This window comes from Pinus tabuliformis, chromosome 7 (assembly GCF_031772625.1).
Source record: "Pinus tabuliformis cultivar Carrire ecotype Pingquan chromosome 7, CPIR1, whole genome shotgun sequence".
Classification (NCBI taxonomy): Eukaryota; Viridiplantae; Streptophyta; class Pinopsida; order Pinales; family Pinaceae; genus Pinus; species Pinus tabuliformis.
The window spans coordinates 1,430,202,755-1,430,225,888 of NC_142293.1; the positions used below are offsets into that span (position 1 = coordinate 1,430,202,755).

Below are 23,134 nucleotides of genomic sequence, written 5' to 3' on the forward strand. Positions count from 1 at the left end.
TAATCATTGGAAGAATGATACAAAAAAGAGTGAATGAATAGAAAGGGGGAATGAGCTTTCGCAGCAAAAATAAAAGGAATATTAAGTTGGCCTTCTTCGAGAAACCAATCTGCAGACACAACAGGAAAGAGCAAAGAGTTGCGAATAAGAAACAAGAGGAAAACTCATTCAGCAATTAAAAATCAGAATAAATAACTTACAAGAACTTCACCACATAAATAGCCATTAGAGCAGATTGCAAAAAGCACCTCCTTAATGTTTTAGTTTCCCTAGAAGCTTGTATTATGGACTAAAACCAACCTCCTTAGAACGAATTATGTCTTGTGGACACAAACGGAATAACTGCATTGGACCCAAGTTGTCATCTCCAATGACCTTCTCACCGAAGCAGGCTGTTCTGCAATGTCGCCCAAGAGCCAACACCAGAAAACAAGCTGGATAACACTGCTAACAACTACAATATCTTCATCCTCCTTGGCAGAATAAGAAAGCTGGCTATAAAAGAACTGCTGACGACTTCTCCAATATCTTCATCCCCGTTGGCAGGATAAAGCTGGCAATAAAAGACATTTGAGATTGAGTCTGGCGAAGATGAAGTATGGAAAATAGTACTGGGATAAACACTGACATGACATGCTCTGGATTTGCAGTGGAACGCTCAACTGACCTTCGGCTATTATTGTTGAAATCGATGATCAGCATGCCTCTTCTGTCATAGTTCGAATCCCATATTAACTATTGGATGAAAGGCTGAAAGACTCGTGGAATTGATGACAGCTGGTGGTTGAAATGCCATTCCCATATGGTAGAAGATAATCACTACCTGTGTGACTTGGTGCACTCTCCCTTTTATCATTTTCTATTGCATCAGAAAATGTTGTCTGTCTGACTTTCTAAAAAATTAATTTTGAAAAACATTTAAACTCTTTCAAGGATATAATTAGTGGAATCATCAGATATCCAGAGGGCTCAAAGTGGGGTGTGAGGCACCCACGTCCTATTTTCATTATCCAAAATATTCCTGGTATAAGCCCCGGAGGAACCAATGGATATGAGCACCGATCTGCACCTCTTACAGGAGATAGATGTTGTGGTTGTGCAGTCTACTCAAAGTGGGGTGTGAACCACCCACGTCCTATTTTCATTATCCAAAATATTCCTGGTAGAAGCACTGGAGGAACCAATGGCTATGAGCACCAATCTGCACCTCTTACAGGGGATAGATGTGGTGGTTGCGCAGTATACTGAGCCGTTGAAGGGGTTTGGGTAGACAATGATACATGATAAAGGGGAAATTCCTATAAACCCTTGGTATTATGCATATTCCAGTAAAAAGGAGGATACATTTCTTCAACTATCTTGCTGAAGCTCTGGCACTCATTTTAGAGTGTCTGAGTTTTTTAAGCTTGACCTCAATACCGTCCTTCAAACAAAGAAAAAGGTGGAGGGTAGATACATTCTTATTATTGTAATAAGCAAGGGTTCGTCCGTCATCAAGATGGTTTCCTGCGAAGATCAGACGATGTTGGTCGGAGGGATCCCTTCTTTGGTCTGGATCTTATCTTTTACATCTTTAACAGTGTCAAAGCTCTCCTTTGGTCTGGATCTTATCTTTTACATCTTTAACGGTGTCAAAGCTCTCAACCTCGAGAGTGATGGTCTTAATAAGAGTTCCTTCTTTGGTCTGGATCTTATCTTTTAATAAGAGTTCCTTCTTTGGTCTGGATCTTATCTTTTAATAAGAGTTCCTTCTTTGGTCTGGATCTTATCTTTTACATCTTTAACGGTGTCAAAGCTCTCAACCTCGAGAGTGATGGTCTTAATAAGAGTTTTGACAAACATCTGCATCTTGAAACTGGAATATAACCAACAGATATACCTGTGACACCTCTCAACCTCGAGAGAGATGGTCCTAATAAGAGTTTTGACAAACATCTGCATCTTGAAACTGGAATATAACCAACAGATATACCTGTAAATCATCACAAGCAAAATTGTTTTGGTCAAAATTGTTTATTTATCAACATATTATGAAAAAACAATACCAAATTCCTTAAGAAAATGAGAAACCGTTTCCTCCCAAGGATGACAAATGCAATTCATAAACTAAAAGGAAAAACTCCCCAAAGCCAAAACTTTAAGCAGTTGGCAAAAAATAACTCTTCACATAAAACAACGAAGAGTAGGAACTCTAACAAGGTTGCATACAATTTTATACAATAGCTACAAAGACAATAAAATGCAGAACACAGTATAGCATTGATATCCATATTTCCGTTCTAAATAAAATACACAAATTAGTAAAATAATTTTTAAGATTTGAGGGCTTAAACAGAAGAACCTATAAATAAAAACCCAGAAAGGCAGAAACCCTAACAGCTTACACATCAAGAAATATAAGCTACAGAAAATAAATATGACTGTCAATAACCACATACAGTCAGAGGCACAGTGGAACAAAACTCAAAATTGACAAAATGCCTACAATATTAACGGCATAAGGCATAAGTTGTCGGATGGTCACCTCAGATCTGACTCAGTGTGTTGGATATTTGACATGAAGGGGAAACCAACCCCTAGTTGCTGCAGAGGAGTGAAGAAGTTGGCAGGTCTGGCTTCCACCACCCTTGGAAGGAGAGCAGTGTGCAGTTGCCTGAAGAGTGTCTATTCCCAATTCCCCAACGTTAAATCAGTTGATGTCTCTGGTCTCCCATGCTCCTGCGGTGTTAATATTCCCTTCAAAATTTCTCTCCAGACCAACTCACAATACATATGTTCCTGTATTACTTATAGATCTGCAATGAAGAAATGCAGCAAAAGAAATAGAAATATAAAAGACAAGCAATGATATAAGTAACTCCAATACCCAAAAGAAAGCTTTTATTAATAATATCACCTCAGAGTTGGCTCGAGTTTGATGGTCCCCTCACTTCCTCCCTGGGAGGGTTCTTTGTATCCCCAAACTGATGGTGATCTCTCTACCTTGGTGGATGTTTGAAACACTCATAGAATTAATGAAAGTAGAGGAAAAAGATATGGTCACTGATCTCCACCTCTAATAGAGTGTAAAAATGTTGCAGTTGTCGTAGTTGTGCACTCCACTGAGCAATTGTTCCTGCTCCGCTAATGGCTAGGAGTTTCTTTGTGAATACAACAGCTATTGTGGACGGCTTTGAGCAGATACTAGTGGAATTCCTAAACCAGAGATAAACTTTGTTTACAATTATATATCAATGGAAAAGCAAAAGAGCAAGAAGCTGACAAAGTCAAGACTACCTCTATATCTGCTCAAATTCCAATGAAAGTTTGCAACACTGAAGTTACCTGCCTCCCTAAGGGTTCTAACTTCTGATTATCCCAAAATCAATGTAACTCACTTTACATGCAATAAGAGAATTCGGAAAAATGGTTCAACTTAGAAGAGAAGTCCTATTTACAGGAAAGAAAAACTACTAAGCTCTTGATAAGCAAAGATCTTATGTTTCCTTCACTGTTGTTATGAAACCCATCATGCAAGGACATTTGCACCATATAATAAAGTCTGGGAAGAGGGTTCAACTTAGAGGAGAAGTTCTATTTGCAGGGAAGAAAAACTACTAAGCTCTTGATAAGCAAAGATCTTATGTTTCCTTCACTGTTGTTATGAGACCCATCATGCAAGGACATTTGCACCATATAAGAAAGTCTGAGAAGAGGGTTCAACTTAGAGGAGAAGTTCTATTTGCAGGAAAGAAAAACTACTAAACTCCCAATAAGCAAAGATCTTATGTTTCCTTCATGCAAGGACATTTGCACCATATAAGAAAGCCTGGGAAGAGGATCCCATTGCTGCCATGTATTGCTACTCATTTTTAAGCAACATATACCGAAGGAACCCCTATAATCACAAAATTCTCTGTAACAGAACTCAAGGAGGAAATCTGTTACACATGGAATTGTATATTACATTGGAGAGGAATCTATTTGAATTATGTATCATAGGTATGAAATTACATTGTCTCATGATGCAAAATTGGCATGTAGTGAAAGATGGATCCATGGAAATTTCATGAAATGTATAAGGTTATTGATGTCAAGAGCATCCCTGGGTCCCATATTCGCTACAAAGTTGGTTGGTTGGAAGAAAATCCAAAACATGTTGGTGATCCTTTTTAGTTCTCCATATTGCAAAAGAACATGAGGACATGTTGATGATCCCTGGGTCCCATATTCGCTACAAAGTTGGTTGGTTGGAAGAAAATCCAAAACATGTTGGTGATCCTTTTTAGTTCTCCATATTGTAAAAGAACATGAGGACATGTTGATGATGCTATTCACTTACTCTCTAGAAGTAAAGAGAAGGTATTGCATCAGGTGTTCATGCAGCCCAAAGAAGGCTGCCTTGGTCTTTTTGAAGGTAACAAAGGCATTGCTAAGAAAAAGATGAAGTATTGGTTGAAGAAGATCCTTCTAACTCCCTTGAAGATAATGGCAATCCAGATTTAAAGAAAAGTAAGTTTTGAAGTCGCTCTGAAGCATGATGATCTACTTCTGCGCAGAAGAAGCTAGGTACACTTAGTGGTAGTTAAAAAGGGGACTTGTAATTAAACATGAAGAAAACTTGGAGCTGATCGATTTGTTGGGGTTGAGGTAACAACATGCGATCATATTGAACAGTAGCCTTGACACTCGTAATAATTTTCTCATCGTTCTGGATCAGACCTTATAGTTGGGACAAAATAGAGGCAGAAAATATCATATATATATTGTGCTTGAAGGGCCACCAGTGTTTGATGATGACCACCAAGAGGGAACTCTGACTTTGACCCTATCACGGGATCATATTGAACAGTAGCCTTGACACTCGTAATAATTTTCTCATCGATCTGCATCAGACCTTATAGTTGGGACAAAATAGAGGCAGATCATATCATATATATATTGTGCTTGACGGGCCACCAGTGTTTGATGATGACCACCAAGAGGGAACTCTGACTTTGACCCTATCACAGGTTTGTTACGGGATATGGTGGGTGTGATGAAGGCAAAATAGCAGATAATCAAGGAGGGCACTTCCCTTCTCATAAGAAGAATAGAATCTGATAAGCCTAGTGTTGATGAAGATGACACAACTAATCAGAAAGACAATCTCAAGGTTTTTCAAATTGTTGCTCCAAATGATGAGGAGGATGAATACTGCCAAGAAACAGAGCATTTAATGAATTTTCAATTTTTTAATGATGAGGACTGTATTGTTAAAATGCCCATCAAAGATTTGAACCATTTTCAACATCTAGTATATGATTGTTTGCAGGCAAATAATAGTCTTTTCTCAAGCAAGTATGAAGGCGGGCTTAATCTTACTGCATATCAAAGTGTTGAATAAGGACACCTCAAATATGGGATTATTTTCTCAAGCAAGTATGAAGGTGGGCTTAATCTTACTGCATATCGAAGTGTTGAATAAGGACACCTCAAATATGGGATTTGAACAAGACAGGGTATGATCTTTCAGTTGTGAACAAAACTTTGTGTGACCTCTCCATAGTTGAAGTTTTGGATGTGACATGGTGTATAACGGAATTGAAATTCGGGGGATTGAAATTCCCACTCCTCTCCCAAGGTTAACAAAAGTTGAAGCCATGGATCACTGCGGTTTTGATAGACCAGATCTCTGTTCCAAGATGACGTTGGTAAGCATTTCTCAAATTTTCAGCAAAAATTATTTCAAAATTTTAATGCATTATGTACAATCGAGTGGGCTCATCAAGACTTTGGTTGTGCCTATGGAATCAAGCAAATGTTCAAAAACAAGTTTGAAGAATGAAATATCAATTGTTTCACTTTCCATTATTCTAAGAACAAAATCACTTTTGACGATCATAAGAATGGAGAAACGAAGTTTTGGACTGCATATAAATTTGGTAAATTCAGGGAAAATGAAGACAAGGATGATGTAGAGAATTTCTGACCTGATGTGAAGGATGTTGATTTTGGATAGCATCGGATGTGCTCTAGCCTTGAAAATTGGTGGAGAGGGTAAGGCACATGAGATCTCCAAGACCCAGAAATCGTTTGGAGAAATTCCACCCAGATGAGGCATTATTAAAATAATTAATATTTTTAATGGGTTCCTAAGTCTAAACTTAGGAAAATAAAAATATTAATGTGTATTAATAAAATATGGGTGAGAAAGTTCTATGTGACGAGGATCAAGCCAGTTCTAATTTTAGCCGTTGATTAGCGACTTAATCTCGGTCATTGATTCGTCAACAGGAAAAGTATAAGAGGAGGCTTGAGAGTCCGTTGGAGATACACCAAGAGAGATCAAGAATTCAATTTTCTGGGGCGAGGTTTATTGAGGAAATCAAGTTAGTGATCAGTTGCAATGAGGGGCATTTCAGCAAGGGATTTCCATCCGAGGCTGAAGAATACATAGCAGAGAGGCAATGAAGTGCCGGGAGAGACAGCGCAAGCCCTAGAAGCGTGATGAGCCCCAAAAATGGACAATTATTTGGGCTCATTCAACCTCCTAATTTGACTTAATCCACCATTCTCATTAGTTTATTGCATGTTTTTTATTATATTTATGTTAATAGAGTGAATTTGGTTAGCCATTATGCCAACAAGTCTAATGGGTGCTTTGTGTAGCCTTTTTGGTCAATTTGGAGACAAAATTGAAGGTCTTAATGAGCACTTGGCAGCCAAATTCGTGGGAGAACAAGGGAGAGGATTTGTAGGAAGTTGTCCCCTTCATTTATGGGCCCTTACCTCGAATTCTCCACCATCAGCTCGGAGTTCAAGGGCCACCGAATCAATCAGCACAAGGGCAGCCAAGCAAGTCAAGTAGGACTGCTGTTAACTCCAAGTTTTGGGCAGCCGAGTCCCTAAAGTTTAGGAGGACTGTTGGGTCCTCAATTTGTATAAATAAGAAGGCTTAGGGCCTCATTTTGGTTAGCCAGTGTAGCCAGTGGATGTTAGCTAGTTAGCCAGTAGATAGTAGCTGGTAGATAGTCATTTCGTAGTCTTGTTGTAGCTAGTTTGTAGTTCGATTTTTATGCAATAGATTAGCTTTGCTTTCAGCTCATTCTCAAGCTCTCCTTGTGGACAGTTTTGATGTAACTCTTCATTTCTTGATCAATAAAGATGAATCCAGCTTTGCACCAGCTCTAAATTTCTCTTAGGAGGCTGTAGCTCTTGGGGTTGGGCCCATCTCAAGCGCCCAGTACCTCCTTTGTTTATCTTTATGTGTTTGATGCGTTCTTAAAATAAAATCTGCTATGTAGATTTAGATCTTGCTTCGGTATTTAGATTTCTTTTGATGGTTAAAGTAGCTGTTTATGTTTATAATATATTGGTAGGATAATAACAGGAAAAAGCTCCAAAAAAGGGTCAGCAAACGCTTTTGGTTTCACCTCTTCCTTATTGGATCAGGGGCTGGAGTTGAAGTAACCATGTTGTCCCAAACAAAAACACTTTCTTTGCTTCACCATGCAATCATTAGTGTTTGAATCTCGTTCGTAGAACTCGATATCAGTTTGGATGCATGCATAGGTTTATGATCACTTAGTTTCATAGTTGTTTCACATGGTTTCACTGCAAATAAACTTCTGTTCATTTCCTTTTGCTGTTAGGTCAGATTAGAGTGAAGTAACTAGGTCATAGGTTTTATAACTAGATCTTTGTTTTCTTGCATGTCTTTGTTTGTTCAGTTTGAAAAACCACTTGCAGAGTACCTGTCACCCTTCCTTACCTGCCCATACTCCATCCAACCTACCTGCTTCACCCTTCACTTATAACCCTTACCTTACATTTGCCTCATCCGCTTACTTTGCCATGATTCTCATCTTCTTGTGCAACATCGTTTCATCCATCCTTGAACAAATCCAATCACCCCTTAGCCTCACCCACCAAGTCCTAGACCCCTTCACACCCCTATTTCACCTTCATACTCATTCCTCCATCCATGCTCCCAAATCCCACTTCGAAACATCCTGTAGAAGAATTACAGAACATCCTGTAGAAGAATTACAGAACATCCTGTAGAAACCCCTGCAGACTTCCTGTAGAAGTTCATAAACACGGTTGCATGGCATCCAAACTTTGTGAAACTCTCAGAAAGAATGTTAGGGATCCCTTAGACCCTCTCTGTAACATCCCAACCTTTCCCAAAGCATTTCATCCCTTGATCCATCCCTGCACAGTGGAAAACTAGTTAGAAGCACATGCATGATAATTTCAACAACTTAAGCAAAAATACAAAAAAATGTTTTCTTCAGATAGTGATAACTTAGACACATGCATTTTACCTTCCTAGAAGTAATGGCATCTCTTCTCGTAGTTTGCATTCTCATTTTTGCATCAGTAGGACTAGTTGGTAGAATTAGGGTTTGCTAGGGTTTGCTAGGGTTTGAATTTCTTTTTGGCTTTCAGTTTTTTTCCGCAAGTAGATTAACTTCCTTTGAGTTAGCTTTCGTCCATCAGTTAAAAAGCTTCTTCTAAGAGCTCATAGAAGTTGGCTTGAGCCCCTAGCGGACTTGTGCCAGCTGACCAAGTGACAGCTGCGGCAAGAGCTAGTACTTGTGCATATAGCACCGTCGCTTCCAAGTTTGTTACGAACTACCGGGTTGATAAAATTAAAGAAGGGAGTTCCAGGAGTTGTAGCATTATTGCTACAATACTGGGGCCCACCAAAGCGCTAACGCAGATGCCGTAGGAGCTGACGCAGGCGACGCAGAGAGCCGTAGAGGCTGACACAGAAGTCGTAGAGGGCTTCAGAGGCAGCGCTGGGGAGATTTTGTGGGGCAGACTGGGAGCAGATTAACAGATTCTAAGTCGGGATAGGGTGACACAGCTCCTAGAGGAGTGACGCAGTTCGTGAGCAGTGCTTGGAGCAACTTTCTTTGTCTAGCATAGGGAACAGCCAAAGTCGCTATGGGGTTTGATCGCAGGCCCTAGAAGCGCTGACGCAGATGCCGTAGGAGCTGACACAGAGGACGCAGAGGGCCGTAGAGGCTGACACAAAAGTCGTAGAGGGCTTCAGAGGCAGCGCTAGGGAGATTTTGTGGGGTAGACTGGGAGCAGATTAACAAATTCTAAGCCGGGATAGGGTGACACAGCTCCTAGAGGAGTGACGCAGTTCGTGAGCAGTGCTTGGAGCAACTTTCGTTGTCTAGCATAGGGAACAGCCAGAGTCGCTATGGGGTTTGATCATCCGGTTGTTGATTTGCAGAAATATTTGTCTCTAGATATAGGTACTACTGTCGAGGATATTCTCTATTAGGTGAGCCATTTCTGGCACTCTAATTGTATTCACGAAATCTGCTTAGTACTACAAACCCTCTATATGCTACACCGATTTTCCTGAATTGGGTTTTCCGAAGATGAAGAGGCAAGAGGAAGAGAGACGCAGTGCAGAGAGTGTGACATAGAGGCTCACACAGAGTTTGCGTCAGCATTTTGAGCCGTAAGAGGAAGACGCAGTAGCTGGGAGGAGCCCACGCAATAGCTGCGTCAGCCATCAGGGCCAGCACAGAGGCAGGGGAGGGAAGAATAGGTTCACGCAAAGCCACGCCATCTGAGCCAAGAAGGATTGAGGCAGTTGGCCAGGAGGAGCAGATTCAGCCCACGCAGAGATTGCATAGAGCCTGAAGGGCTTAGATTCTTCGAGTTGTCAAGGCTAAGGAAGCTGTGCAGATTTTGATTTGTGGAGCTGGTTGGAATTTGTTTTTGTTGGTGCAGAACAGTGTCTAAGGAGACTGAACCAAGGTAGAGGGAAGCACTATCTAAACAAATTTCTAGCCCAGAAATCTAGATCTGGGTTGCAGCGACAAAGGAGGATTGCAGAGGAGTGATTCGACTGTTGGCCGAAGGATTTTTGAGAGGGAAATCAGGACTCAGAGGGAGTCTAGAGAAGAGGAGTAGAGATGGCAGTGAACGGATTGAGGGATCAGGACAGATTGGACGAGGCTTCCAATTTTGTCCTCTGGAATCCTAGCCTTTCAGGATAAACATCGCATCAAGGACTATGCCTCGAAAACAGTAGTTGTCCCAGTTGACCAGATGCAAATGAGATGTATGAGGAGGCCCAAGCAAAGGCGAAATGCATGATCCTAGACGGGGTCAAGGATTATGTCATTCCACATATTGTTGAGATGAACACAGCAAGGGAAATGTGGCAGATGCTAACCACCTTATACCAGGGCTCTTCCATGCAACGGATGATGTTATTAGAGAATCAGCTGAGGTCATATCAGATGCAGAAAGGAGAGGAGATAGAACCATTCCTTCTCAGGTTGCAAGGAATTCGCGACCAACTTACTTTTGTGGGGTCTACACCGAATCTAGAGTTCATGGTCAGGACTGCCCTGAATCCAGTCTCCAAGGAGTGGGAGACATTTGTCCAAAGCATTTTGGGCAGAGTGACTCTCCCCAGTTGGGAGGAGATGTGGCCAGCGCTTCGACAGGAAGAGCTCAGGAGATTGACCAAGGCGGGGAGTAGTGGTAAGGGAGTTCGAATCAAGGAGGAGGAGGAGGAGGATCCAGCTCTCGCATCAGTGGGACAACAGGGGGTACAGAAGAGGAAGAAGAAAGACATCTCCAAGGTCAAGTGCTTCAACTGTGGGGAGCTGGGACATTATGCCTCTCAGTGCCCTAGGAAGAAAGGCAAGGGAGAAGCTTCCGACTCAAAGGCTGCTCTAGCAAAGGCGGAGAAGGATGTCAAGATTGATGACGATTGTGCCATGAGTGCTCATGCGCCTCTAGAGAAGAGTTGGGGAGACATAGAGCTGTAGTCAAAGGGACTACAGAACTGAGGGGCAAGATCCTTGAGGTGCCCAAACTCTTGGATCACATACGACTACGGGAGCCCTTAACGATAGTAGCATGATGACAGGTGTCGGGTGGAGCAAGGTGTGATGGAGCGACAAGGCAATGCTAGAGTGCAGAAGTCTGTAGCAGCGCAGTGGAGGTTGCAGCAGTGCGAGAGGCACAGAAGAGGTTGCAGCAACGCAGTGGCAACAAAGGGAGCACATGTTAGCAGCAGAGGTAGCTTCAACATCACGAGGCTTTTAGACTAACCAAGATGTCAGTGTTTGGGTGAAGTCAGTTACTTACTTCTCGGTAAATGAGTTGCAGTGCAACAGTTAGCAGTGGCAGTGCTATGGGCAGCATGATGCAGCATTTTGAGAGGGAGTTGCAGTACAGATGTAGCAGTGGTAGTGACAGTGTCATGGGCAGCAGTACAGGAAGTAACAGTGTAGTGGATGTGGGGCAACAGACCAAGCATTAGCACAGAGGACCGATGCGGAGGATCAGTGTGATGCTTCTATGGTGAAGCATTGCTAGAGCAACGCATTCGTCACTAAGAGGGAGTGTTGATTTTGGGTAGCATCATATGTGCTCTATCCTTGAAAATAGGTGGAGACGCTAAGGCACATGAGATCCCGGATGAGGAGTTATTAAGATAATTAATATTTTTAATGGGTTCCTAAGTCTAAACTTAGGAAAATAAAAATATTAATGTGTATTAATAAAATATGGGTGAGAAAGTTCTAAGTGATGAGGATCAAGCCAGTTCTCATCTTAGCTATTGATTAGGGAATTAATCTCAGTTGTTGATTCGTCAACAGGAAAAGTATAAGAGGAGGCTTGAGGGTCAGTTAGAGATACACCAAGAGAGATCAAGAATTCGATTTTCTGGGGCAAGGTTTGCTGAGGAAATCGAGTTAGTGATCAGTTGCAGTGAGGGGCAGTTCAACAAGGGATTTCCATCTGAGGTTGAAGAATACATAGCAAAGAGTTAGTGAAGTGTCGAGAGAGACAACGCAGGCCCTAGAAGGGCTAATGCAGAGGCCGTAGGAGCTAATGCAGAGGATGTAGAGAGCCGTAGAGGCTGACGCAGAAGACGTAGAGGCTAACGTAGAAGTCGTAGAGGGCTTCAGAGGCAGCGCTGGGGAGATTTTGTGGGGCAGACTGGGAGCAGATCAAAAAATTCTAAGCTAGGATAGGGTGACGCAGCTCCTAGAGGAATGACGCAGTTCTTAAGCAGTGCTTGGAGCAGCTTTCACTGTCCAACATAGGGAACAGCCGGAGTCGCTATGGGGTTTGATCATCCGGTTGCTGATTTGTCGAAATATCTGTCTCCAGATAGAGGTACTACTGCCGAGGATATTCTCTGTTGAGTGAGCCATTTCTAGCACCCTAGTTGTATTCGCGAAATCTGCTTAATAATACAAACCTTCTATATGCTGCACCAGTTTTCCCGAATTGGGTTTTTTCGGGGACGATTGTCCAAAAATAACGGTGTCCCTTGTGTTATTGTTTTTGTTTATTTCAGTGCATGATCTGTATATCTATGAAGGTTGTAATAGTGTTTACTTCGATGTTTATGCAATTAAATAACTTGTTAATGTAAACAAGAAGTAGGAGATTGTAAACCAGTAATTGCAGTAGGGGTTTCTGATGTGTTAAATTTAGGAATTTTCACAAAGGATGCAATTTTCTATTATGAATTGTTTTCATAAAAGAAAAATAAGTGAACACCAATGGTTTAATACACTTATGAAAAAGATTAAAGCACATGACCATTCAAGCTTCAATGTGTCTCTATTTTATCATGAATCATAATCAAACACAGGCAAGTTCATTGTGCCAACAAAATCATTACATGGTTTCATTGGCTCATTGGTTTCTTGCACATATTTCATTTCGATGGGATTCAAGGGTTCCCAAGTGGTTCCAAGAACACTTGTACCCTACTTGGAGCCAAATGTTACCCACCATTTTGGCATGTGGGAAACTTGCTCGGTAGCGGTGGAGAAACATGGTAGATCCAACAAGCCGGCATAAGGACAGGCACTATTAGTACAATGTTCATATTTTCTAAGTTTATCAACTCCCATGGTATCGAAACAAGATGATACTAATTTTTTTCTAGAAGACATTAACATTCTACAACAATAGATCAAAAAACTAAATCAAAATGAGCTACAAGCATCTACCAATCTGATTTTACAGCAAGAATATCTGGTCATGTATTCTATTCATGGACCTTCAAGTACATGAATAGAATGCAACAATGGTTGTGATGGGCTAGAGTGACTATGCTCTTGAAGACATCATTGTGATAAACTAGTCTTCCTTGATCAAAGATTGGGGCATTGCATTGTGAATGGAAAACCCCTACACAAAAAGGGGATCACAACTCCAAGTTAGATGAGAGCAAGTATACCCCTGTAAATGTCAAAGCTGAGGTGCCAAATCCTCAAAGTCACAAGACACAAAACTTACTGCTATAAACTGAAGCTAACAAGCAACAACCATAATGTACGCAGGCCTCTTATAGCTACAAAGCAACAACTCTTGTGACATCTAGGAAACCGAAATTTGTTGGGCATATTTGTCCAAAAGAGTATTTGACTTTCCTACATGATTAAGCATCTCCTACTCAAGGCATCGGCAACCTTATTTGCCTTCCCACTAATGTGCTTCAAAACAAAAGTGAAATTTTGAAGGAACTCCACCCACTTTGCATGTTTATGATTTAACTTATGTTTCTGCATAATGTATTGTAAGGCAAAATTATCCGTGTATAGAACAAACTTGGTAGGAATCAAGTAATGCCTCCAATGCTTCAAAGCTTGAACCACCACATAAAATTCTTTGTCGTAGGAAGAGTATTTCTGTTTTGACTCATTTAACTTCTCGTTGAAATATGCAACGGCTTATCTTCTTGGCTTAGTACAACTCCAATGGCTGTCCCACTAGCATCACATCTCACTTGAAAGGGCTGATTGAAGTCTGGCAACTTCAACACCGGCTTCTCAGTGATCTTCTTCTTCAATAGTTGAATAAAATCTTTTTTATTTTTTTTCCTGATGTTGTTGTCCAATAAAATGGTTGCCTATTCTTCTTGATGGTGTCAATGATAGGTGCACAAATGCCACGTAAATTCCCGATAAATTTTCTGTAGAAACTAGCTAAGCCATGAAAACTTCTCACCTCAAAAATGTTCTTAGGTGAGGGCCAATTTACAATTGCCTTTATCTTCTCCATTTTCAAGCCATCCTTAGAAATGACAAAACCCAAGTATACAAGCTCACTCTTCATAAAAGAACACTTCTTCATGTTAATCAATAGCTTTTCTTGCTGTAATCTCTCTAAAACATACTTCAAATGTCTTAAGTGCTCTTCTTTAGTTTGACCGAAAATTAAAATGTCATCCAAGTAAACAACGACAAACTTACCAATGAACTCCTTCAAGACTTCATTCATCAGCTGCATAAAGGTACTGGGTGCATTTGACAAGCCAAATGACATGGCCATCCACTCGTACAAGCCTTCATTGGTCTTGAAAGTTGTCTTCCTCCCATCTCCTTCTCTGATCTGAATTTGATGATAACCACTTTTCAAGTTAATCTTTGTGAAGTAAGTTGCTCCACCCAAGCAATCCATCATATCATCCATCCGTGGCAATGGAAACCTGTAACGAATAGTGATCTTGTTGATTGCTCCAGAGTCAGTGCACATTCTCCATTCTCCACCCTTCTTTGGACTTAGTACTGTAAGTACGGCACACGAACTCAAACTTTCTCTTATTAGTCCTTTGTCCAACAATTCTTGGACTTGCTTCCTCACTTCCTCATTCTCTTTGGGTGTCATTCGATATGCAGCCTTGTTCGAAAGACTTGCTCACAGTATCAAGTCTATGTGATGACTGATGCTTCTTTTGGGTGGCAATTCATCAACTACAATATCATGAAACTCATGCAACAACTCCTGAACTTCAATAGGTAAATCTACAATTTCAGTGTGCAGAAGTACTACCTTTGGCTTGCAAACCACTAGATAGATTACCTCTTCTTCTTCCATCTGTTGTAGAAATTCTTTTCCACTAAGCAACAGTGCTTTTGGGCTGCTTGTTTCAGTTGTACCTTCCTCTTTCAATGGTACAAGAGTGTGCTTGATGCCATCCTTTTTGAACTTATAACAATTGCTATCTCCATCATGTCACCTTCCTATCAAACTGCCATGGGTGACCCAAAAGAATGTGACAAGCATCCATTGGCATTACGTCACAGAGCACCTTTTTATACCTGCCTATCTGAAACTCAACTTCACTTTGTTCATGCACCAACAATTGGTGTCCATTTTGCAACCACGATACCTTATAAGGTGTGGGGTGCTTAATCTTTTTCAATCCCAATTTTTCCACCATTTCTTGGGAGACTAGATTGTCCATACTTCTGCTATCAATCACCAATTTGTAGCATTTGCCTTTTGCTCTACACATTGTCTTGAATAGGGATTTCCTTTGGACTGGTTCAGCAGTCTCCTTTGCTAGTTTTAACAAGACTTTGTGCATCATCAACACCTCTCCACTATCTGGCACATTCTCTACCTCGGGTACTTGTGCCTCTACTGCTTCAGTTTGATCTATGTATGCACCTTGATGTCCCGTATTGTCATTCTTAGGACATTCAAAAGATCGGTGACCCAATTTGTTACATTTGTAACACCGGTAGACAGTCTCTCTGCCTCTTCCTCTACCTCTACCTCTCTGGTAAGGTCTTCCTCCTCTGTTGCCACCTTCTTTCTCTGACTACCCTTGCTGATTTGAGTTGCCTTCATCATTATTTTGTGCATGAAACTTTCCTCTTCCATTTGTCTATCCTTTCCCTTTGGAAAAACCACGTCCTCTGCCAGAGCTTTGCTTCCTAGCTATCTTTTCTTCTGCCTTCAAGGCACACTGGTATGCTTCCTCTATTGTCCTTGGAGAAAGTATGCTGATTTCATCTTGGATATCTAACCTCAAACCATTGATATACCTTGTTGTCTTCTCTAGGGTATCTTCTACATAGCCTACTCTCAAATTCACCTTGTAAAACTCTTCGGTGTAGTCCCTCACTGTCATTATCTTTTGTTTAAGATTTTGCATCTGTTTGTAAAGAGTTAGCTGGTAATCCTTTGGCAAGAACTTACTCTTCATCTTTGCCACCATTCTATCCCAACTCTTGATCAATGGTTTGTCCTTCTTCCTTCTTTCAGCCTGTACATTGTCCCACCATAGTGCAGCATGGCCTTTCAACCTTGTCACAACAAACTTGACTCTCTTATCCTCATCAATTTCCTCGTACTCAAAATACTTGTCCATCTCACTGATCCAATCTAGTAGATTCTCATCTTTCAAACTGCCATCGTAAATAGAGATTTCAGGCTTTGGCCTTGAACTTGAGCCCAATACTGCTCTCAACAACTTAATCTCAGCAGCTTCTTCAACAGGTGTTGCTCCTTCTTCTTCAAGTTCCTCTTCGGCCTCACTAACATCTCCACCTTCAGGATCTCGTTGTCTCCCTACTTCCATGGCTTCTAACCGAACTTGCAGTCTCCTTATCTCTTCCCAGAGTTCTACATTACCCACGGGTCTACCTTCGCGACTTCGTGCCCTTCCTGCTCGCCTATTCATCTCTCTATACTGTAGAGACCAATAATGTTAAGGCTTCGATACCACAAATGGATGGCTGCTATCTCAGCCACGCATAACGTTGATACAGGGAGAACATCAAATCGTTGTCATCTCAGCAAACCACAGTGTTGATACAGGGGGAACAACAAATCATTGCTATCTTAGCAAACCATAGTGTTGATACATGGAGAACAACAAATCGTTGCTATCTCAGCAAACCACAGTGTTGATACAAGGGGAACAACAAATTGTTTTTCCCAGCCATAGTCTGTAAAAACAGAGTTCAAAGATCCCTTCGTAACTCTCCAACCAAGGATCCTTTTGGAAAATCGCTCGCGAGTTACCAAATACACTCTACTTTGCACAAAACCCAGATGCCAGAATTTCAAATTTCATCTTCTTTTGATCAAAAATTGACCCGCAAATTTGATGACAGTTTTCCCTTACGAATTTTCTTTCTTCTGTTGGCTTGATACAGAGTGCTCTATATTCTCGAATCTGTAATGTAAATGACTCTTTCCAATACACAATATTGGATGCAAAAGCACTAGATTAGTAGATTAATTGAAATGTGATTCTCCCGGTTCTCATTTAAATGTAAATAACAGAGAAAATACAGTGCATGAACTCCTCATTCAACACAGCAATCTAAAGACCAAATCAATTTCAATCTCCAGATATTAATATTATGGTTCACAAACCTCACAAGTGCATATGCAAATAACTGTCTCACACACACTTACAAATTCGATTTGATATTATGGTTCACAAACCTCACAAGTGCATATGAAAATAACTGTCTCACACACACTTACAAATTCGATTTGCTGATAAAAACCACTGGTCTAAGAAATGTTGTTCAGTTAACTTCAATCTTACATAGAGAAAAAAATCAGCGTACCTCTCTCCCACACCAAAACTTCCAACCCAAAAATGTTCCTCCTCTCCCCAAAAACTAAAAGCCATTGTCCAAGAAATGAGTTCACGGATGTGAACCAATTTCCCTTAGCCCTAACTACCTACAAACTATAAAATCATTTCTTTTAACTAGATATTCCTAACTAATCTTAATTGAATACCAAAAACTTTTCATTAATAAACTTTAAAATGTTCTAGCCTTGACATGTGATCAATCCATCACATAAAATCATTTCTTTTAACTAGATATTCCTAACTAATCTTAATTGAATACCAAAAACTTTTCATTAATAAACTTTAAAATGTTCTAGCCTTGACATGTGATCAATCCATCACATTGCTAGGCTCTTGGTATGACTTTAATAACTTATCATTTTTATGTGCTCGGCCTAATGCACTTGCATCACATTCACTTGAAAATATTTTGGCATTTGGAGTTTGGCACATTGTATTTAGTTACAACATGATATAGTCCATCATATATTATATATTGTTCACTAGAAAAGGATTATTTGCACATGACCCCATGCATTCACTTGAAGATTGTCCATTTGGGGGATTGAGTAACTTACATATCCATGCATGTGAAGAAAGTTTTGACTTGCACATCTTCTCATGGGGATGAGTTGTCCACATATCTTTTGTCTATTTTGATTCAATAACTCTTCTAGAGGGCACATTTGAGGATGAAGTTGTTACTATTTTTTGGAATATTGGACATGCTTTACCATCAAACCAAGGAGGCCATGCTCCCAAATGCAAAAAGAAAGATCAACAATAGTGGAAAAACAAAAACAAAAGAAGAAACTCACCTGTCTATTTTGATTCAATAACTCTTCTAGAGGGCACATTTGAGGATGAAGTTGTTACTATTTTTTGGGATATTGGACATGCTTTACCATCAAACCAAGGAGGCCATGCTCCCAAATGCAAAAATAAATATCAACAATAGTGGAAAAACAAAAACAAAAGAAGAAACTCACCCTCTATGTCATTGCCTCTACATTTTCTATAATGCACCACATATCTCTCCCACAAAGATATTCAACCATTTCACCAGTGCTCCTCCACCTTCCTTCAACTACACTGCATTTTAATTTAAACAAATGAGATAATTATGAAGCAACAAATGAGTTAAATTAAAACAGGGATAAAAGTTTAAAACTCTATACTCTAGTAAACAAGTAAATTCTTTAATACATACTTCCATTTCCTTTTCCCAATACACTCTTAGAATTAAACCCACAACATAGGTTGTAATGACTTATTTCATTGTTTTCCCCTCACCCCCAAATCCAAAAAAAAAACGAAAAATAAAAAAGAGGGCTCGTAACAAAAAGAAAAAGGGAAAAAAAATCGAACCACAAACTAGCATGGCCATGCTCACAAATGTGAAGGGAAAAAAATTAAGAGTAGAAAAACAATCACAACAATAACAAAAAACAACAAAACTAACAAAAAGACAAACAACAAACAAAGACACCTATCTGCAACCCCAAGATGCATCGATGGCCAACCAAGGACACCCTACACAAAATATCAACATATTTTATGAGAAATATTAATTAGAGACCAACAATATTATGAGTAGCATTATGCACTAGAAATCAAATCTAAAATGTTAAGATGGAGGGGAATTGTTGTATTTGAAATGAGAAGGATTTTGTAACAAACCCTACATAGATTTTGCACCAAAAAACAACTCACCTCTACCTTTGTCTTTACCTTTACACTACTACAATCTCTCTAAAAATATTCCATTGTTTGCTCAGTCAGTGATTATGAAAAATACTAAATACACACAAAATGTTGTGAGATGTTATGAATAGCCTCATGCACTAAAAAGTACATCTATGGCAAATACTAAAAATCATAAACCCTAAATAGATAAGCAGGGATGATCATTTATAGGTAAATAGGTAAATAGTGGATCATATACGGAGATTTGCACCGAAAGAAAACTCACATGTACTTTTTACTCTGCCTTTGCACTCTACTACAATCTCTTCTTCACAAACACATTTCAACACTTTAGCTAGTGATTCTCCACATTACATTACCTGGATTACAATGTGATCAATGATTAGATAGATGACAAATAATGTAAGATGCTTGGAATTTAAATACAAACAGATGGAACCCATACATATCACCTCAATCTTCGGCTTCTCCTACTATGCTTGTATAAACATGGGTTGTTAGCCTTAACTTTGCACACAATGTACCAAACAAACACTTACATATATTATGAAAAATGATAAATCAAAATAAAAAAATCTTGAGTAATATTTTGCAAAAGTACATCTTATGTAATGACAAAAAATCATAATTCCTCAACAAGGGGGAAGGAGAAGCATTGTACTAAAACAAGAAGATATCCATGTCGAAACCAAAAGAGAACACACATTTTTCCCTTGTTCTCCAACACATTATCAAGTCTCTCCCATATAAAAATATTTTCGTAGTTTCCTCGATACCCCATTACCTTCCTCTACCCACATTTGCATACCACACATTACATACATAAATCTCACATAATATAATATGCATTTATTTAAACATGAGTCTTAAAACAAAATATAACTCACCCTCTATCTTTCCTTATACATTTGCTATTGTTCCTCACATCTCTCTCACACAAACAAAATAGTAATTTCGCCAGTGTTCCTTCACCTTTCTTAATTTGCACAGCATCTAGATTTCAACAAACACACATGATATAACGACGAAGTCATATACGGAGATTTGCACCGAAAGAAAACTCACATGTACGTTTTACTCTGCCTTTGCCCACTACATTCTTGTAACTAAACCCACAACGCGTTGTAATGACTTGTTGCATTGCTTCCCCCTCAACCCCAAATCCAAAAAAGAACAAAATTAGGAAAAGAGAAAAAAAGGCGCATAACAAAAAAAGAATGTATCAAATGACAAATTAGCATGGCCATGCTCACAAATGTGAAAGGGAAAAAATAAGAGTAGAAAAAAATCACATCAATAGCAAAAAAACCAACAAAAATAACAAAAAGAAAATAGGAAAAGAAAAAAAATAGATAGAGACACCTATCCACAACCCCAATATGGATTGATGGCCAACGAAGGACACCTTGCACAAAATATCAAGGATCTCATGAGAAATATTGATTAGAGACCAATAATATTATGATTAATCTTATGCACTAGAAATCAAACCTAAATCATTAAGAGGGAGGAGAATTGTTGTATTTGAAATGAGAAGGATTTCGTAACAAATCATACACAGGCTTTCACCAAAAAACCTATCTTTGTGATGCAAAACCTATCATTCAACACTTTAGTTAGTGATTTTCTGCATTACATTACCTGCATTACAATGTGGTCAATGATTAGATATATGACAGATAATGTAAGATGCCTTGAATTTAAATACACACATATGGAACCATACATATCACCTCAATCTTCCGCTTCACCCATTATGCTTGGATAAACATGTGTTGTTAGGACCTGCTTTAATTTCCCACACAACGTACCAAACAAACACTTACATATATTATGAAAAATGATAAATCAAAACAAAAAGTCACTTGAGTGATATTTTGCAAAAGTACATCTTTTGTAATAACCAAAAATCATAATTCCAAAACAAGGAAGGGGAAGGAGAAGCATTACATTGAAATAAGAAGATATCCATGTCGAAACCAAAAGAAAACGCACCTTTTTCCCTTGTTCTCCTACACATTAGTAAGTCTCTCCCATACAAGAACATTTTAGTAGTTTCCTTGATACTCTGCCACCTTCCTCTACCCATGTTTGCATACCACACATTATATACATAAATCTCAAATAATATAATATGCATCTATTTAAGCATGAGTCTTGCAACAAAATATAACTGTCGAAACCAAAAGAAAACACACATTTTTCCCTTGTTCTCCTACACATTAGTAGGTCTCTCCCATAGAGGAACATTTTAGTAGTTTCCTTGATACTTTGCCACCTTCCTCTACCCACGTTTGCATACCACACATTATATACATAAATCTCAAATAATATAATATGCATCTATTTAAAAGCATGAGTCTTGCAACAAAATATAACTCACCCACTATCTTTGCTTATACCTTTGCTTTGGTGCCTCACATCTCTCTTACACAGAAAATAGCAATTTCACCATTGTTCCTTCACCTTTCTGCATTTCAACAAACACATGTGATCTAATGATGAAGCAATGAGTTAAATAAAAAAGGACATGAACCATACATACCTTGTTTGCCTTTATGCATGAAAAGGTAAATTCCCTCATAGATACCTCCTTCCCTCATAGATACCTCCTTCACCTTTGCCCATTTACACTTGTTCTGCGACAAAATTAACTCACCCCCGAAATTAAAGGTGCTAGCATACTTAACCACAAATTTGGAAACTAGTAGCTAACTTTGGCACATATTTGAGGAGATTAAAGGTTTTTAATAGACAATCGTCTCACATACTTTACCCACATATTTGAAAACCAACAACTATTTTGGGGACAAATTGATTAATGGTACAAATACTTTACCCACATATTTGAAAACCAACAACTATTTTAGGGGCAAATTGATTAATGGTATAAATACTTTACCCACGTATTTGAAAACCGACAACTATTTTTGGGGCAATTTGATTAACGGTACAAATTTTATGCACAAATGTTTATGCTAATTAAGGGCACCTATTTTGGCATTTGCATTTGGCAAATTGTAATTAGTTACAACATGAGATGGCCCATCATATATTGTATAATGTTCATTACAAAAGGATTATTTACACATGATCCCATGCATTCTCTTGAAGATTGCCCATTTGGGGGTTGACTAACTTATATATCCATGCATGTGAAGATGATTTGCACATCTTCTCACGGGGGTGAGTTGTCCACATGTCTCTTGTCTATTTTGATTGAATAATTGTTTTGTGAAGCAACAAATGAGTTAAATTAAAACAAGGATAAAATTATATACTTGTAAACAAGTAAATTCCTTAATACATACCTCCATTTCCTTTGCCCACTACACTCTTGTAACTAATCCCACAACGCGTTGTAATGACTTGTTTCATTACTTCCCCCTCAACCCCAAATCCAAAAAAGAACAAAATTAGGAAAAGAGAAAAAAAGGCACATAACAAAAAAAAGAAAGTATCAAATGACAAATTAGCATGGCCATGCTCACAAATGTGAAAGGGAAAAAATAAGAGTAGAAAAAAATCACATCAATAGAAAAAAACAAAAAAAGAAAAATAACAAAAAGAAAATAGGAAAAGAAAAAAATAGATAGAGACACCTATCCACAACCCCAATATGGGTTGATGGCCAACGAAGGACACCCTGCACAAAATATCAACAATCTTATGAGAAATATTGATTAGAGACCAACAATATTATGATTAATCTTATGCACTAGAAATCAAACCTAAATCATTAAGAGGGAGGAGAATTGTTGTATTTGAAATGAGAAGAATTTCGTAACAAATCATACACAGGTTTTGCACCAAAAAACCTATCTTTGTGATGCAAAACCTATCTTTGTGTTTACCTTTACACTGTAATACAATCTCTCTCTCATATAGATATTAAAAAATAAAATAAATTTAAAAAACATACCTATCTCATCATCCTTTGTCTTCGCCTTCATTTGCTCCACCTATGGAAACTTTGTCAACCCTAAAAAGACAATATCGAGTGTTAAACACAGGTTACCTTGATTCCTCCACCCAATGAAAAGCTTTTACAAGATGCCAAAATCTCATGAA

The 23,134-nt window shown here is 39.0% G+C and overlaps 1 long non-coding RNA gene across 3 annotated transcripts; it reads right to left on the reverse strand.

Moving 5' to 3' along the window:
* LOC149253049 (uncharacterized) lies at window positions 1-22,422 on the reverse strand. 3 transcript variants are annotated; one of them, XR_016267027.1, is made up of 7 exons: window positions 20,129-22,422; window positions 19,329-19,422; window positions 18,346-18,448; window positions 2,897-3,195; window positions 2,525-2,795; window positions 301-1,972; window positions 1-109 (listed from the first exon to the last, which is right to left on the reverse strand). It is a non-coding gene; the product is annotated as an uncharacterized LOC149253049 (long non-coding RNA). The 3 variants fall into 3 exon arrangements; XR_016267028.1 differs by having other exon boundaries at window positions 301-553; window positions 668-1,972; window positions 19,329-22,420; XR_016267026.1 differs by having other exon boundaries at window positions 19,329-22,421.
* Between the last annotated feature and the right edge of the window lie 712 nt (window positions 22,423-23,134).